General features: G+C 37.4%; 1 protein-coding gene across 3 annotated transcripts in view; it reads left to right on the top strand.

Annotated features, from left to right (window-relative positions):
- Positions 1-6,473, top strand: part of cnk (connector enhancer of ksr) — a 113,343-nt gene that overhangs the window by 101,638 nt on the left and 5,232 nt on the right. The window contains exon 6 of one of the 3 annotated variants that reach the window (XR_892213.1): positions 1,205-1,250. The exons of the other annotated variants lie outside the window; for them this stretch is intronic. The gene's annotated coding sequence lies outside the window, so the exon portion shown is untranslated. Of the gene's footprint in view, positions 1-1,204; positions 1,251-6,473 lie in introns of those variants that run through there. 3 annotated transcript variants of the gene reach the window in all.

The following is a 6,473-nucleotide window of genomic DNA, read 5'->3' as shown; positions in this document are numbered from 1 at the left end:
TGGAAAGTAATTAATTCGGAAAAATCTACTGAATCACCCTTTGCCCGTCAGCCGAAAAATCTGAAAAAATTCACAAAAAACTTTTTCGAGTATCGAAACAAGCATGAATTTTTTCAGAATTTTCTAAGACCATGACGAAAATGGGTGGCTGAGTTGACGGAGAATGCCCCATATTTGGGTACACTGAAAATTAGTTACTTTAGCATCCGTCCATTCGTCCTCATATTTTTTATTTATCTCCTCTCTTCTTGCTAATATTTTATTCATATAAAGATAGAAGAGCTTGCAGTAAGAAACTCGTGATTTCAGGATTACAGAAAAATCTGTAGAGGGATTATCAAGATTACTTCTTTCCAAGATAATACAATGCAGGTATTTTTCACGCAACTCTATAAAAGTTCGGGTTTCGAATCGCACATGTAATTTTTCAAGGCTGCCTAACTGGTTTTTTCGTGTAAAATTATTTCGAGAATTATCCTGTTTCCCTTCCTACCTAGTCCATTATCCTTTCCTACGATTTCCTCAGACGTCACAACCTTTAAGGATCTTCCGATTATGCATCAGATGCTCTCCCAACTGAGCTATCCGGCTCCTAGTCGCTTCTTCATTTCGCATTTGTTAATTGTAAATAGCTATGCTTAGGACTAACATTTGATTCTCAATAATTTCAATTGTAATTTATGTCGCAAGTCTCTTTAGAGTCTAACATAATAATTATAAAATATCAGACGACGGAGCATTTTCAATTTTTTGCATGCGCCTTCATCGATCTTTGTTTGGGCAAGATCATCGTGGAATTCTGATGCTTTTTCACTGAAGTTCCAAATGTTTTACCCTCATTCATGATCTACATTATTCGATTCGAGGGTTCAATTACTCAAAAACTTTTAAATTTTACATGAGAAGCCAAAATATTATTAGTGTGGTTTCAAAAACTCCAGTTATTCTTGTAATTTCTATTGCTGAGTATAGAAGCCTTCTAACCGGTGAGTTTTTAATACTCTAATTTTGCCGGAAACTAAAAAATACGAGATTTTAGCACAATAGATGTATTTGTATACGAAAGGATGTATCAATGATTTCAAAAAATTTTATAAATCAAGATATATAAATAACTCCTTAATGCAATTTTATTCCGGTCGAAATTTTCTTTGTAATGATTCTGACACACTCGTGTGTAAAAGCGTGTTATATTACAACCCAGGCAGGAATGCCAAGCTCGAACAACCGGTCCAAGCTTGGCTCAAGCTTTATCCAACATTGGACTGACCATAGAAGGCTGAAGGCCCACCCTTGGTCCAAAAGTGACTCAACGACTGGCTGGAGGGTGGTCCACGCTCGTCTGCCAATGCTCAGTAAGTCAGGGGAAAGGGGGCGTAAAGAGAAAAACTCCATTGGGGGCGACGGATGAATAATAAAAACTGCAAGAATAATGATTAATAATAACGGTAATGAAAATAATGGCAGTAATTATAGCTAAGATTCCGTTCGCTACGGTAACTAAAAATTGTTATTTTTGGTTCATTGCAGATACGTTGACTGGGGGGGGGGGGGATTTGAATTAATCAAATACCGAGATAATCGGTAACTAGTGAGATCGGACTTAACAGGGATTATATTTTGAAACTTTCTGGAGTCTATATATCGATGATTTAGGTTGGTTAGTAATAATAGCGCATTAGACTAGCGGTTAGGGCGCAGGACTAGAGATTTTGGGGTCGTCGGTTCGATCCCTGGTTAGGGTAATATTTTAGGTTAACAAATTAGCGATTCGCGTTGGAAAATAAGTTAGGAGTGAGTAATAAGACAGTAATCATTTACAGAAATGCTTCAATGAATATTATTTTTTATTTTTTTATCAATTTAAATAAATAAATATGAGTCATGGCTAAGGCCTGGCGACCAAGCTCGGCTCACGTCTGGTGGCCGAGGAAGGCTCGCACGTTATCATCCCAGGGCTCAACCAGGCTTGGGCCAGCCTTGGATGCCAAGCTCGAGCCTTGTCTAGCCGGGGTTGGGCCGCCCATCACCCAAGCTTGGACCAATTGTTAATTCTTACCTGGGAATTATCCTTTTTCAAAATACGATCGTTATTGGATATTATATTTCATGGAAATTTCACGCTGATATTGCTTTCGTTCACCCAGTTTGTTTTTTTAATTCGATCGTTTTGTGAAATTACTGAAAAGAATTCGTGAATTTTCTAAACTACTTTTCCGACTGAACTCGAAAATGTGAAAATCACTACGAAAAAATACGATCCGGGTTTTTGGGTTGGGCGTTTTCACCCGTGTGGTTCGCGAGTTCTCGCCTGCGGCTCGAACGCCTCATCCTAACGCGTCCGGAATATACTATTTTAAGACTTCTGCTACGTTTACCTCGTGCCGAAATGTGTTTTTTCGTGTACATGTAAACAAAAAAGGCACAGTTCGTCACTTGTTAAACGTCAAATCGCCGACAAAAAATTATCAATCGACAGATGTAAGAGGGGGATTTTTCAGTCGCACTTGTATCGAAATATACTCCTCCCTTCTTCATTTTAACCTATCGGGCTGAAGGAGTCAGGATTATGTAGTATCTTTATACCAATGTTAGCTAGGAAATTCGAAATGCGCTTATCAATTCTTTCCCTTCTGTTTATTCCCCCAACACATTTCGCTGATATTGGAAACACATGAATTTTCTTTCGTTTATGCGAAAAGTTTCATGAATATTAACTTTTATTCTCTATTTTCCATTAGTTCAAACCAAATGTTAAAGTCCGCTAGTTGAATTCTTGAGTGTCTTTGTTACTGACAGATTATTAGTGAATAATGAATATCCCGATTTCACAAAAAAAAATAATTTTTTAAAAGCTGTTCTGATTTTCCATAGAAAATTGGGCCCCGCAATGACTGTCTTGCATGGACTATCTATCGGAGGTGATCTTCAGTTTGAATTTAATGTTGTTAACCTAAAATATATTAGAACCTGGGATTAAATTCGCATTGCGGAAGCCACTCCAATGGTCATAAAAAAATAATTTTTAAAAAGAGGGAAATTTGTTGAAGGGAGTAAAATGGAGATATTGATACCAACGGATCTGCCAAGTTTACAGAAAAATAATGAAACATACGCAGTGTTTTTAAATAATTTTTCTGAAAACTTGGAAGATCCCTTGAAGTCAACATTGATTTACTCCCCCCCTCCTTTTAAAATTTTTGCTCTTTTTTCTGGATTTTTTAATTACCATTGACGTGCTTCCTACAACTCAAATTTGATCCCATATTCATAGATTTTAGACGAACAAGATTAACTTCAAACTAAAGATTACGTTCGATAGACAGTCCATGCTGCTCTTAACAGAAAATATTTCCTGTACATCTACTGAGTGAAATACCATTAATGATTGCATTATGTGAATGATTTCATTTCACGAATCAATTTACTGAAAACTGTTGATATGATACATTATGTATTACACTCTTCCATATTATTATCCAGCCTCTCGGTTGCAAACTGTGTACATTCACGTTTCGAAATTTGACTTTGTGTCTGCGACGTGACGAAAATGATTATTGTATTAACGAGAGGTAAAATATAAAATTCCTATCGACAGAATACACAAGTTCGATTCCCCGTTGAATCGAATTTTTCAACAGGCACGGATGAGCGGGAGCTTGCAAATACACGGAGAAAAAAACACAGAAAAAATGACGTGACTAGTCAGGTAATCATGCCCTGGAGTGTCATTTCTTTGTTTTTTAGTGGAGAATTTGGAAAAAAATGCGAGGCAAACAGGAAATTTTATTATTTGCTCTGGAAAATTTACGTGACTGTCACGTAATTTCTTACGAACTTGTAAAATTTACCACAGTTCTGGTAAAAATTATTCCGAGTAACGTAAAAATTATCCAGTTTCATTTAAATTTTATGTGACGTACCGTAATTTTTACGTGACCGAATTTAAAAATTCCTAGACAGCGTTGGTGGTACGACTGTTGGCCATACCCGATCGCGAATCATTGTCCAAGTTGGGATCACGTCACCCGGCAAATTATTATTGTCGGAAGGATGAAAAAACATTACAGGTGATTGTTGAAGTTTTGATCCCGTCAAATCATTTATTAATTAAATATCCTCTCCTTCAATTATTATTATTGAAAAAAAAAAGTTTGGGGAAAAATTACGGAAGAATTCGGCAAAATTTACGGAACCGAGTGGTAAAATGTTCTGAATAATCGGCACTTTTTCCGATTTAACATTTCACCCCACGTTTACCTTTCACACATGAATTTTGACGGAACTTTTTACGTACTTTTTCCAGTATTTTTCTCTCCGTGTAGAGCAGCCGCTGGTACCGACATGGTTTTTTCTGTGCTTTCTCATCTCACTCCTATGTTCTATAGGAGAGTGAATACGGTACAGTTGGCGCCAAGCATCCGAACCGTTCGGACGCTAAATCCAAGGCAGCAATTTTTCCTTGTACAAAATCCAGTAATCCCCGCCACGGGGACATTTTCTCTTTTACTCCACTATAGTTCCTTTCTAAAAGTGTTACACCCCTCATTAACTGTTCATTAAAAGTTCATCACAAAAATTCACCACACTCATTTACAATGAGGTTGAAATACAGTGACGGCGGTTAACGAAAAGGAGCCTTACTGAATAAAATGTCATCCAACACTAGACCGGGCAGAGGAAGAGGCAATCTCCCGCGACCGTCACACCTAATCAATCCTAAAACACCAAAAAGGAAAATCACGGAGCAAGTACACTCCACTTCTCCAGGAATAAGAAAAGGCAAACCCAGCCCAGGTAACATCACCGGTGATCGCCTAAACAAAGAACTCCTGGAATTGAGAAAATTATACGGAGGAAAAACTACACCCTCCACACATACTCTCCAGCAAAATCCACTTGCTGCAAACATCGCATCACAGGAGAAAACTCTCCACAGCACACAAACCCAATCAAATAATATCGAGAATTTCCCAGCAAATTCATCGTATTATGATTCAACTTCTCCGAAATCAAAACGACCGAGAAAGTTCTACGAACACCAAACATCAACAACAACACCTGCAGATCCCCCCCTCGATTCCTCGGGCTCAGAGGACGAATCATTCGAGGACTACAGAGCAGACGATAAGGAGCCAGAAAACGTTCTCGAAAACTCATCGCAGACAGCCCAAGCACCACATCAACAACGCAGAACGGGTCAACGACCGCCTCCAATACATTCAAAAGGAAAATCTCTGAAGGCCATCGCCGAATTATTGTCAACACCCGAAACTAACGATAAGTTTTACTTGCGGCAACCCAAAGATTCCCAATACGTTTCAATTTTTCCGCTAAATTTAGCAACTTATAAAAGTTTTAAAAACACACTCTCCAAAGAAAAAATTGAATATTATACATATACCCCCAAAGAGGAAAAAAATAAGAATCTTATTCTAAAAAATCTTTACGGAGACTTTAATGAATCCGATATACTTAACGCTCTAAACGATTTTAAAATCCCAAACATTAATATTATTAAAATTTCAAAAATTATCTTAAACAAAATTACCAAAAAATTTGCTTTTTTAGTCCAGCTCAGTAATGACTCAATAGTCAAAAACTTGATAAAACACAATATAATTTTATATCAAAAAATATCCTGCGAACCATTAAGGAAAAATTCACTTTTCCAATGTAAAAATTGCCAAAGAATCGGGCACTCCAGTTCCAACTGCTCCCTTTCATTTAGATGTGTAAAATGCGCAAAATCGCATAATCCAGGCGACTGCGAATTTAAAGGATTAGTTGATAAAGCATTACTAAAATGCGCTAACTGCAACCAAATAGGTCACCCAGCCAACTACAAGGGCTGTCCCTATTATAAAAAAGCATTAGAACTATCCAAAAATATCAAAAATAACACTAAAATAAACACAATAACTAAAATAAATAATATCTCGAATAGAGTCATCCCGACCGTCACGTATGCGGAACGAGCGAGAGGGTCTAAAACCCCACATAATAATATAACAAATACCCCAATCAATACCGACTCAAATTCTACCGCCCCAAGGGCACAAACCAATACCGTCGATTTAGACTCAAACCCCGCTCACATGGAACTTCATTCCCCCCCACCATGGGCCACTACCATGACCCACTTTATAATACAGGCTGTCACCAACAAACTAACACCTATCTCGGAACAAGTTAGAGTAAATACTAACAATATTAAAGCCATAATGGATCACCTTAAACTAAACACAGATGGCGACACTTAGCCCACACACCAACCGAAATCCTATAAACATCTATACTGAAATAGATGAATTAATAATCACTTCAAGAAACGCAAATTCTTTATAATTAAATGATAAAAATAACATTACTCCACATTCCCCCACCCCACTTTTCTTTTTCTTTTTCTTTTTTCTTCTTTCCCTCTCCTCTCTCTTCTCTCCCTATCTTTAACTTTCTTCCCTTTTCCCCCC

The sequence above is a fragment of the Fopius arisanus genome, unplaced genomic scaffold (assembly GCF_000806365.1).
Source record: "Fopius arisanus strain USDA-PBARC FA_bdor unplaced genomic scaffold, ASM80636v1 scaffold00043, whole genome shotgun sequence".
Classification (NCBI taxonomy): domain Eukaryota; kingdom Metazoa; phylum Arthropoda; class Insecta; order Hymenoptera; family Braconidae; genus Fopius; species Fopius arisanus.
This window is presented reverse-complemented; position numbering and strand designations above follow the sequence as displayed.